Genomic DNA, 12,346 nt, shown 5'->3' on the forward strand with positions numbered 1-12,346 from the left:
AAGAAAGGATATTGCGGAGACATGGCTTAACCACAGCCTGGGGGATGTTTCCAGAATGAGATTTTCACTCTGCAGTGGAGTGTGCACTGATATGAAACTTCCTGGCAGATTAAAACTGTGAAAATCTTATTCTGGAAACATCCACCAGGCTGTGGCTAAGCCATGTCTCTGCAATATCCTTTCTTTCAGGAGTGCTAGTTCTGCAAGGTTAGCAGGAGAGATTCTGTAAAGTTTGGAAGGTAGGAGACGAGGTACTGACAGAAGTAAAGCTGTGAGGACGGGGCGTGAGTTGTGCTATGGTAGCTCAGTTGGTAGAGCACTTGCCCGCGAAAGGCAAAGGTCCCGAGTTCGAGTCTCGGTCGGGCACACAGTTTTAATCTGCCAGGAAGTTTCAATTACCTACTTATTTCCAAAATGGAATGTCCCATGTGTCTTGCTCCAACTACCATTCCGCATTCAAACCCTTCCCGTTGTGTGGCCATAATCACGTAGGAAGTCATTTCACACTAATGACACATATACAAATGACAGCTCGCCTTTTCACTGCTGTTTTATGCCTTGTGTATGTGATTTTACTACCATTTGTATATGTGCATATCGCTATCCCATGACTTGTCACCTCAGTGCAAACTGACTGCATTTTCCCAGTATCCTGTGTGGTGTCACAGGGCTTAGGCCTGTCCCACCCCTCATTAAATCGACCAAGACTTATACGAATAATTGTAACAACAGTTACTATTATTAAGTTCTTTAAGTTTTTTTTGGGGTTTTCAGAAATACTGTGGGAAGAAAGTTTATTTATGTTGCAGATAATGTGGAAGACGTCGCCCAACGATCACCACGAAAGTTCAGTGTAGCGGCAAGTAGGCAAGGAATAAAACGAATGCTGCAAACTACCGTGAGCCATGGAAGAGCCTGGGCTGCAAGGGCATTGAGCTTCCTAGGTCGTTGTTGGACAACGTCAAAGGAAGAGATATTCTGCTTTCTTTTGTAAACAGATCGATCGAATCTTGAAAGGTTCATGTAAAACGTATAGACGGGTGACACATTAGGTGGGACCCCATACCTGTAATACTTCCACAGTTATTAAAAAGTTGTTAAATGGCAAAAACCAATAGTTCATCATTTATATAGATAAAAAGTAGTAAATATATAGGAAAGGAAGAGTTGCGACGTCAGAACGAAAAGTGATACATCGCTCAGCAATGTAGAAGGACGTAGACAGCGGGTGTTACGTCGTGAAAACAAATCAACTGATAAAATAGTAAGTCTGTAATTAAGCATAAAGCCATGTAACACTGCACCTGCCACTCAAGCAGTAGCTGAAAAGGGCTTGCTCCAAATTATCTTTTGCACCATGTGCTATTAGTCAATATCCACCAGTAATAGATGATGTGAAGTAAATTTGAGGCTTGTGTATGAACTGATGTAATTACACTGGCAAAAGCAGCATACCAAGAGAGACATTTTAGGTGTAATAGCTCATATAATTCTGTGCAGCCTATGGCTGGTTTACCTGTACATGAGTGTTAGTGGGTTCACTGAAAGCTTGGAGAGTGAACTAATATTAAAAATTTTAGAGAGATACATTCACAGCATTTACAGCATGTAACAGGATTCCAGTGCTATCCAAAGAGTAACTCACGCAAGGGAGTAAGGAAATACTGAAATTAAGAAACTGGAGTGTTGTGCATACATTCAGAAATGAAAGAACCTTGAAAGAGAAAAAGTGGAGTACTGCAAAACAGCAACATGAAAGGGTAGACTTACTGACAGTGCAATTGATCAGTTGCAGTTTGCTTATGGTTGTGCCACTGTAAGGAATGCTGAGAAGAGTGTGGAAACTATGAGGAGAGCAGTGTGACCCCCAGATTTTAACTGGTGACAATCTTCAACTTACTCTTAGCCACTTTTATAGATTGCTGAGTGACTTCAGCGAAAGCTATATAGCTGACATAGCTGTGATGGAGATTATAAGATCTGTATACAGGGATCTCTTGTGAAAATGTTTGCATGACAACACAAAACCCAAACGAGAGCTATAATATCACACACAGGAAAATACTGCAAAGATAGTATTCCTGGGACAATATACTCTCAATGTCAAGTGTAACTCCCTTTTCTTTGGGGTTTCTGAACAAGACTGTGTCCTGTGGCTTTACCTAACTAACAACATATTCCTTTGTTACAGTAATAATGAACACCTTGTAATGATGCACAGAAGATTCTTTAGTTCTTGCAGTATTTTATGAGTAAAAGAGAATGAGTCTTACACCTTGCTAATTTCATATTACTCTAACGAAAGATAAATCCATATAAAAATTAATTTTGAAAACTTTCTCTTACAGTAACAATTATTTTATGCTTAAGACTCAGTACACATGTATCTTTTGACAGTTTATCACTTTCTTCTTATGTAACAGTGTTCTAAAGAAATTAAAGGAACCTCGTGCATCATTTTTCATTAACGGCACACTTAGTAGGTGCACACATTTACTACTGATATGCAGCAAATTACTTAATCTTATAATATTATTCTCTGAAGTACTCTTTTGCCTCAGAAATTTTGCTGTATAATCGTGTACCTTCAGGGAAAAAGGCAATATTTAATAAAGCCTTAATTATTTTGTAATGCAAAGAAAAGTCTTCCAAATGGTGGCCGGTGTAAGTATGGATCTGATATATTGCTGTGCCAGTATTGTTCAGAAGTATGATGCAATGTTTCTTCTGCAGCTACTTCAGCCATTATGAAATAAATAAACAAGTGAAATATATTCACAGTTGCAAATATGGACAACCATCAGCTGTATAAGGGAATGACAACAATGAAAATTGTGTCGAACTGGGACTCAAACCCATATTTCTCGCTTGGTCGTCTTACTTTTTATGTATTTCACGATGCCTGTAGTTGTCACAGTGCATCATACTTCTGAACAACACACGCACTGCAATATAGTATTTATCCACCGACACCGAGCAAGTGACTTTCAATTAAAATGTCTCCCCTGTACGGAAACATACACGATGATTGTACGAGTGCAGGTTGTAGACACACAGTTGACAACATATGAAAGTCTGTGTCTGTTTGTGAGATGTGCTCGGATAGCATAATGGTAAGGCGACTGCACGATAAGCGGGAAATTTGGATTTGAGTCCGGCACAAATTTTCGCTACCGTCATTCCATTACACAGCTAATGGCTATTTATATTCTCAGCTGATAATAACTTTCTTGCAACTAGGGGTCAGTTGTTCCTTATGAGATACAAGAGTATTCTTGGTAACCTGCAACTATATAAAAATAGAAGGGATCAAACTTGCATACTTTGTAAGCAAGCTAGTAGGCATCAGGGGCATGAAAGATGACCTTCCTAAACGAACTACGAGGGTAATCCCAAAGGTAAGGTCTCCTATTTTTTTTTATAAGTACATAGACCTGTTTATTTCTGCAATGGTTTACATAAGTTTACAGCTTGAACATTTAGCTAGTTTTCGACATAATCACCATTTCTGTTGATGCATTTTTGTAGACGCTGTGGCAGTTTTTGTGTGCCCATGTCATACCAGCTCGCCGCCACGCTGTTCAGAAAGTTATGAACCCCTTCTCTTTGACCTCGTAGTCAGAGCTGAATCACTGGGACCGCAATTAATGCTGACAGGTACTGTGAGACTCTGAAAAAACTTAAATGGGCATTTCAGAGCCTGAAAACAGGAATGTTGATCAAGGGTGTACACATTCTCCATGACAACGCTCGCCTACACATCGCTTGGCAAACCGTTGCTCTCCTGCAACAGTTTCGGTGGAACATAATCACCCACCCACCCTATAGTCCTGACTTGGTGCCCAGTGGCTATCTCCTGTTCCCTAGGTTAAAAGAACATTTGGCCGGAAAGTGATTCAGCTCCGACGACGAGGTGAATAGATTCTAACCTCACCTAACCTCCTTGATCCTGCCAAAAACTGATGAAGGAGATCGAACACACTATGACTATGCTGTCAGCTGATGTTATCAGATCTGATAACTGTTGTCGGTGCCACTGTGAACACAGCCTTAGTTTTTTTCTTAAAAAAAAAAAAAAAGATGCAGTGTATTGAAAATTCCTGGAGGCCTAAAACTGTGTGCCGGACCAAGACTAAAATTCGGGACCATTGCCTTTTGTGGGCAAGTGCTCTTCCATCTGAGCTAACCACGCACGACTCATGACCCCTCCTCACAGCTGTACTTCGGCCAGTACCTCGTCTTCTACGTTCCAGACTTCACAAAAGCTCTCCTACGAAACTTGCAAGACTAGCAATTCTGGAAGAAAGGATATTGCGGAGACATGGGTTAGTCGCAGCCTGGGAAATGTTTCCAGAATGAAATTTTCACTCTGCAGCGGAGTGTGCACTGATATGAAACTTCCTGGCACATTAAAACTGTGTGTGGGGGCGAGACTTGAACTCGTACAAGCACTCTACTATCTTTGGTAGTTCAGGCGGTAGAGCACTTGACCACGAAAGGCAAAGGTCCCGAGTTCGAGTCTCGATCTGGCACAGAGTTTTAATATGCCAGGAAGTTTCATATCAGCGCACACTCTGCTGCAGAGCGAAAGTTTCACTCTGTGATGCAGTGAATTGTTCAGATACTTGTCAGAAAGTACTGTTTCGTGGTAAAAGACTGGGCAAATAATTCCTCTTGCACTAATTGCTCATCACACTCCTGTTTCCACATCATGCCGAGGTTGTTGATGTAATTCGTGAGGATTTTCGGAGCTCCAACGTACCCTGACTGACGCAGTTGTAAGGTGCCAGGACATGGGCACTTAAACGTTAGCTTACCAACATTAGTATTAATAATAAAGGGACTGGCAAGGGCATCAGATCATGACTCTATTGAATTATGATAAATGTGAGGCACCCTCGAGCAGTATTCCCTGCATGTCTTCATGATTAAGTCACTAACTTAAAGCGTTGGTGAAAAGTGTCGGAAGTTGAGAATTGTGGAATATAAAGTCTGCAGCTGGCCGTAGCTCGCCGGGCTGCCGTGGGCGGCAGGTAGCGGTCACCGGAAGCGCGGGACAATACGGCGCTTTTGGGGGTGGTCCGGCATCCGGAACCACTTGTGCTGGGCAACACGTAGCGAAGACGGGAATTTCGTTTGCCTGGGGGCGATATGACCTACTCGATCATTGGGTAGATCTCAGAAATGCCGTTGGAGGGATTTCGGCGATGATAGAGCGTTCGACATTGGCCGAAACGGGGTATTGTTTCGCCGCGTTTTCGTATGCGTGTGAGACGGGAGAATTGTGGTGAGAGGGGACTTCGCCTTCAGCCATCGAGCGGTACTGACTTGGAGACGGCGTCTTGGCCGTCGTCTTCGAAGGGAGATATACGGTCTGTATCGCAGCACTGCACCAGCGCGTGTTCCGTGTAGAGTTTTGCAGTTAGAGCTCTTTGTGTGCTCAGAGGCGAGATTTTCACCAACGCTTAACCACTTCCACTAATATTCTTGATCTGGTAGTTATCCTTGAGAGGTGCCGAGTATTTATCAACGCAGCTGCCGGTAATAGGGGCGCGTAATTGCAAGTTGTTAATGTGCCATTCTCAGGAGTGTGTGGGTGGACAAAGAAATTCACATTTTTTTTGTAAATTTTGTCAGTTGTGGGGGATATCAAATTAAAATGCCAATATTACAATCGAATTATCGACTTCATTGTAGCTAGCATTTACCATGTCCCAGTAAGCTTTACATGTACTCTAGTCACTGCACAGCTTGCCCAGGCGGGAAAGAAAGAAGGTTTGCCGTCTTATATGTCAGCGACGGTCAAAATAAGCTTACACAGTCATGATTCACGAGAAAAAAAGCATCTCGGGATCAACTTCCCTATCGTGCACAGACTGTAACAGCCAGTTGCAATATCGACCCCGAGCAACAGTATCTGAGTTCCTCAGTTGATGAACTACCGTTATTTTGTATAGTTTCAATTTCAGTCTGTACACAGCTCTGTGAGCAGTTGCTCTTGACACACCAGTCTGAAGTCTAAACGGCGCAGAGAGTTAGTTGACTTCTTTCCGAGGCCTCCTCTATCTCATCTAATTTATTTTCGGTTAAAACACTAGGTTCTCTAGCCCATCGTTTCTGTAACACAGATTCAATCTCTTTAAGTTTCTTCACTAATCTACGTATCGTCGAATCATCGGGAACATGCACACCAGGAAATTTTCGTATGAATTCAAGCCGACATTCCACACACGATTCTGTTTTTGCGTAGTTCAACGCAATAAACACTTGTTAATACTTCGTGTATTCCATACTGAATGGAAATTCGACAGGAAACATAACGAAGCACCTAAACACTACGTCGCACAGTACAGAAGACACGCGCTCGGTTTTCCAACAACTTAAGGGAATTAAGCCAGGTAATACACTACTGGCCATTACAATTGCTACACCAAGAAGAAATGCATATGATAAACGGGTATTCATTGGACAAATATATTATACTAGAACTGAAATGTGAATACATTTTCACGCAATTTGGGTGCATAGATCCTGAGAAATCAGTACGCAGAACAACCACCTCTTGCCGTAATAACGGCCTTGATACGCCTGGGCATTGAGTCAAACAGAGCTTGAATGGCGTGTACAGATACAGCTGCCCATGCAGCTTCAGCACGATAACACAGTTCATCAAGAGTAGTGACTGGCGTATTGCGACGAGCCAGTTGCTCGGCAACCATTGACCAGACGTTTTCAGTTGGTGAGAGATCTGGAGAATGTGCTGGCCAGGGCAGCAGTCGAACATTTTCTGTATCCAGAAAGGCCCGTACAGGACCTACAACGTGCGGTCGTGCATTAACCTGCTGAAATGTAGGGATTCGCAGGGATCGAATGAAGGGTAGAGCCGGCCTTTGTCACCGAGCAGTTCTAGGCGCTTCAGTCTGGAACCGCGAGACCGCTACGGTCGCAGGTTCGAATCCTGCTTCGGTCATGGATGTGTGTGATGTACTTAGGTTGGTTAGGTTTAAGTAGTTATAGGGGACAGCTGTTAAGTCCCATAGTGCTCAGAGCCATTTGCACCATTTTGAAGGGTAGAGCCACGGGTCGTAACACATCTGAACTGTAGCGTCCACTGTTCAACGTGCCGTCAATGCGAACAAGAGGTGACCTAGACGTGTAACCAATGGCTCCCCATACCATCACGCCGGTTGATACGCCAGTATGGCGATGACGAATACACGCTTCCAATGTGTGTTCACCGCGAAGTCGCTAAATACGGATGCGACCATCATAATGCTGTAAACAGTATCTGGATTCATCCGAAAAAATGACGTTTTGCCATTCGTGTACCCAAGTTCGTCGTTGAGTGCACCATCGCAGGCGCTCCTATCTGTGATGCAGCTTAAAGGGTAACCGCAGCCATGGTCTCCGAGCTGATAGTCCATGCTGCTGCAAACGTCGTCGAACTGTTCGTGCAGATGGTAGTTGTCTTGCAAACGTCCCCATCTGTCCACTCAGGGATCGATACGTGGCTGCACGATCCGTTACAGCCATGCGGATAAGATGCCTGTCATGTCGACTGCTAGTGATACGAGGCCGTTGGGATCCAGCACGGCGTTCTACATTCTGGTAACAGTCGTTGGATCTCGACCAACGCGAGCAGCAGTGTCGCGATACGATAAACCGCAATCGATTTAGGCCTTTATCAAAGTCGGAAACGTGATGGTACGCATTTGTCCTCCTTACACGAGGCATCACAACAACGTTTCACCAGGCAACGCCGGTCAACTGCTGTTTGTGTATGAGAAATCGGTTGGAAACTTTCCTCATGTCAGCACGTTGTAGGTGTCGCCACTGTCGCCAACCGTGTGTGAATGCTCTGAAGAGCTAATCTTTAGTATATCACAGCATCTTCTTCCTGTCGGTTAAATTTCGCGTCTGTAGCACGTCATCTTCGTGGTGTAGCAATTTTAATGGCCAGTAGTGTATTTACAGCGACCGCCGATATTTCTGGGGAAGTACACTCCGCCATTTTCAAGGCACAAACTGCAACGTAAGGTATCTGAATATTGTATACGCCAGGAGAAACTCAGGTCTTACGAGCAGGGTGTATCTGTTTGAGGACCCGGCCCAGCGACATCCGGGCAGGGAAAGCATACGAAGTTAAAATAACGGAATCACATTCATACAAGAGCAGCGTAATGTAACAGGCTAGTGGCAATATTAGAATTTGCAATAATGACGTCTAGCAACAATATTTGAAGCGATTAACCTCACAGATAAACTCAAAAGAGAACACCAGTACACTCAGTCTCTCAGAGTCGGAGGCATACGCGAAGTATTTGTGTCCGAGAACTATAGCAATAACCGTTAGATGCATTGGCAACAGCCGGCGAAGGCGCCGCGCAACCCGCCGACACGTACAGTCACACCAAAAAGTATTGGCACAGTTACATTTTAGTGGTTGTAGGTTAAGCGAAACATATATTTCAGAACAGAACCCAGACACGTGCAACCTTATACTACATAGGTTACAAATATGTCAAAATCACCTGTCCGTAAAGTAACATACAGTGTTATGAAAATAAACATCGCTCTTATGCATCCAAAAAAGTATTGGCACACGCGTATGAATCGGACAGTGTGTTCATTTTCTTCACTGATGTTCACCGTCTAATAGATAGTGTGCATCCCTTTAGCATCTACAACAGCACGTAAATGCCTAGGAATGCTTTGTATTAAATTCCGGGTGATATCAGGGGTAATTTTCGACCATTCCTCCAGGAGCACTTTCTCCAAGCCGTCTTTAACGGACGGACGCCTTTTTCTGACTTGTGTGTCAAGATGAGCCGACAGGTTCTCAATGGGGTTCAAATCAGGACTCTGAGATGGTGTTAGAACCCTTCTGGGGCATTGTACAATAACCACTCCCGGGTTTTCATGGCGGTATGTTTTGGGTCGTTGACTTGCTGGAAATGAAACACCACAGTAAGGCCCAATGTCTGTGCACTAGCGAGTAAATTATCTCGCAACACGTCGATGTATCTCATATGATCCATTGTACCGTGGATTACAGCTAGATTTCCAACCCCGGACGCCGCCATACAGTCCCAGACCATGATACCGCCCCTACCATGTTTGACTGTGGGATGCATGTGTTTGATGTCGAGATGCGTATTTGGCTTGCGCCAAACTTTCTTTCTTGCATCAAATCCGAACACATTGACCTTCGATTCGTCGCTAAATAGTGTTTCAAAACTCCATCGGCTTGCTGATGTAGTCCTTGGCAAACTGCAGGCGTTTCTGCCGGTTAATTTACGATATGTATGGGTTTTTCCTGGGAGAACGTCCATGCATGTCAGCCTATTTCAACACATTTCGTATAGTTTGAATACTAACCGTCTTGTCGGACGTTGTCTGAACAACCTCAGCAATAATTGCTGCACTTGTGGCAGGTTCGTTCCGAGCAGGTGCGATGATACGGCGACGCTCTCGGGTTGTAAGCACTTCTGGACGTCCAGGACGACACTTGTTCACTGTTGTTCCAGTCTCTTTGTATTTATGAATGATGGCTCGTACCGTGGCGTAGCTAACAGACACCTCTGCTCCGATTTGTCGCTAGCCTCTGCCTTGTGGATGGAGCAATACCACTCTCTCACAAATCGCCACTGAATGCTCCTTCCTCCTCGGCCCCATGCTGACCACTATCGCGCAATACAGCAACATGGGCCGTCAACAACATGCAGTGTCTATTGCGTCAGCAGATGGCGTTCCGGTACCTGAAAACCCAGCAATGTACCGAGAAGCCACGCTCTGTGCCAGTACTTTTTGTATGCAGTGCAGATACACGTTTTCCCTTAACACTGGATTTCTTTGTTAATGTTTGGCACTGTGGACAGAATTGTAATGTCTGGTATGTAAGGTAGCACGTATATGTGCTGTGTACCGGAAGACGCAGCGTTTGTAACCAGCAACAATAAATACGCACGTGTGCCAGTACTTTTTGTTGCGATTGTATACACTACTGGCCATTCAAATTGCTACACCACGAAAATGACGTGCTACAGACGCGAAATTTAACCGACTGGAAGAAGATGCTGTGATATGCAAAAGATTAGCTTTTCAGAGCATTCACACAAGGTTGGCGCCGCTGGCGACACCTACAACGTGCTGACATGAGGAAAGTTTCCAACCGATTTATCATGATTTGACCGGCGTTTCCTGGTGAAACGTTGTTGTGATGCCTCGTGTAAGGAGGAGGAATGCGTACCATCACGTTTCCGACTTTGATAAAGGTCGGATTGTAGCCTATCGCGATTGCGGTTTATCGTATCGCGGCATTGCTGCTCGCGTTGGTCGAGATCCAATGGCTGTTAGCAGAATATGGAATTGGTGGGTTCAGGAGGGTAATACGGAATGCCGTGCTGGATCCCAACGGCCTCGTATCACTAGCAGTCGCGAAGACAGGCATATTATCCGCATGACTGTAACGCATCATGCAGCCACGTCTCGATCCCTGAGTGGACAGATGGTGACGTTTGCAAGACAACTACCATCTGCACGAACAGTTCGACGACGTTTGCAGGAGCATGGACTATCAGCTCGGACACCCTGGCTGCGGTTTCCCTTGACGCTGCATCACAGACAGGAGCGCCTGAGATGGTGTACTCAATGACGAACCTGGGTGCACGAATGGCAAAACGTATTTTTTCGGATGAATCCAGGTTCTGTTTACAGCATCACAATGGTCGCATCCGTATTTGGCGACATCACGGTGAACGCACGTTGAAAGCGTGTATTCGTCATCGCCGTACTGGCGTATCACCCGGCGTGATGGTATGGGGGGCCATTGGTTACATGTCTCGGTCACCTCTTGTTCGCATTGACGGCACGTTGAACAGTGGACGTTATATTTCAAATGTGTTACGACCTGTGGCTCTACCCTTCATTCGATCCCTGCGAATCCCTACGTTTCAGCAGGATAATGCACGACCGCATGTTACAGGTCCTGTACGGGCCTTTCTGGATACAGAAAATGTTTGACTGCTGCCCTGGCCAGCACGTTTTCCAGATCTCTCACCAATCGAAAACGTCTGGTCAATGGTGGCCGAGCAACTGGCTCGTCACAATACGCCAGTCATTACTCTTGATGAACTGTGGTATTGTGTTGAAGCTGAATGGGCAGCTGTACCTGTACACGTCATCCAAGCTCTGTTTGACTCAATGCCCAGGCGTATGAAGGCCGTTATTACGGCCAGAGGTGGTTGATCTGGGTACTGATTTCTCAGGATCTATGCACCCAAATTGCGTGAAAATGTATTCACATTTCAGTTCTAGTATAATATATTTGTCCAATGAATACCCGTTTATCATCTGCATTTCTTCTTGGTGTAGCAATTTTAATGACCTGTATTGTAATTACATATTATAGCACAAAAGTATAATACACACTGAACCACAGTTTTGGGAAACTGCGATACCGGTATTAAAATTTATGCGCTAGAAATGCATCTTTTTCGGGTCGTTTAGAAAACATTCACACAAAATCGGAAAACCTTAACGTGGACCATCTCTGGAACTAGACTACTTGACGTGGGTTTACCGTACAATGTTTCGCTAATGCTAATGTTTCAAAAGAGCAGTTTATGTCGCTAGGCACGCGCATACAAAGTTAAAACAACACTCACAATCGTACAAGAGTGTAAACAGGCTAGTGGCAACATTAGCAGTTGGCTAGACCACTTATTATTTCAGTAGACATCTAAAGCTGAACAGAAACCTCAAGACAACGCCAAGGCCCAAATGTCAGAGTTACATCTGTAATAATGAAGATCACATTGTGGACGTATACAACAAAATTCTTTGTTTTACATGGGAGTAGTAAATGCGTCATTGTTTCGAGGCGTTTCGATAAATGCCATATTTGTATCGTTTTTACCAGAACATGGTACGTATAAACGTCTATCGAAATGTGAAACAATGTAATTACCGTAATGAACTCATGAGAGCTTTTTGTTTGCACTTACCGAATTGTAGGCGTTTTTTGCACACGTGTAAAGAGACAGAGATGAAGAGAGACTCACTAGCAGGACGACTGAGAACATGTAACGCCAACCAGGAAATATGATAGCTGAACTAATCTCGCCATACAGGAAACGTCGCAGTTCTCGCTGCCAGAGAAGCACGTACTTCCCCGTACGCCCAGAGCTCCGATTTTCCTCGTTTCATCTTCAAAATGTTCAAATGTGTGTGAAATGGGACTTAACTGCTAAGGTCATCAGTCCCCAAGCTTACACACTACTTAACCTAACTTATCCTAAGCACAAACACACATACCCATGCCCTAGGGAGGACTCGAACCTCCGCC

The 12,346-nt window shown here is 44.4% G+C and overlaps 1 protein-coding gene across 1 annotated transcript in view; it reads right to left on the minus strand.

Annotated features, from left to right (window-relative positions):
* The window catches only part of LOC126424912 (uncharacterized), a 90,132-nt gene extending 78,012 nt beyond the window's left edge, over window positions 1-12,120 (minus strand). The window contains exon 1 of the mRNA XM_050087754.1: window positions 12,006-12,120. The gene's annotated coding sequence lies outside the window, so the exon portion shown is untranslated. The remainder of the gene's footprint in view (window positions 1-12,005) is intronic.
* Between the last annotated feature and the right edge of the window lie 226 nt (window positions 12,121-12,346).

This window comes from Schistocerca serialis, chromosome 10, assembly GCF_023864345.2.
Source record: "Schistocerca serialis cubense isolate TAMUIC-IGC-003099 chromosome 10, iqSchSeri2.2, whole genome shotgun sequence".
Taxonomy (NCBI): Eukaryota; Metazoa; Arthropoda; class Insecta; order Orthoptera; family Acrididae; genus Schistocerca; species Schistocerca serialis.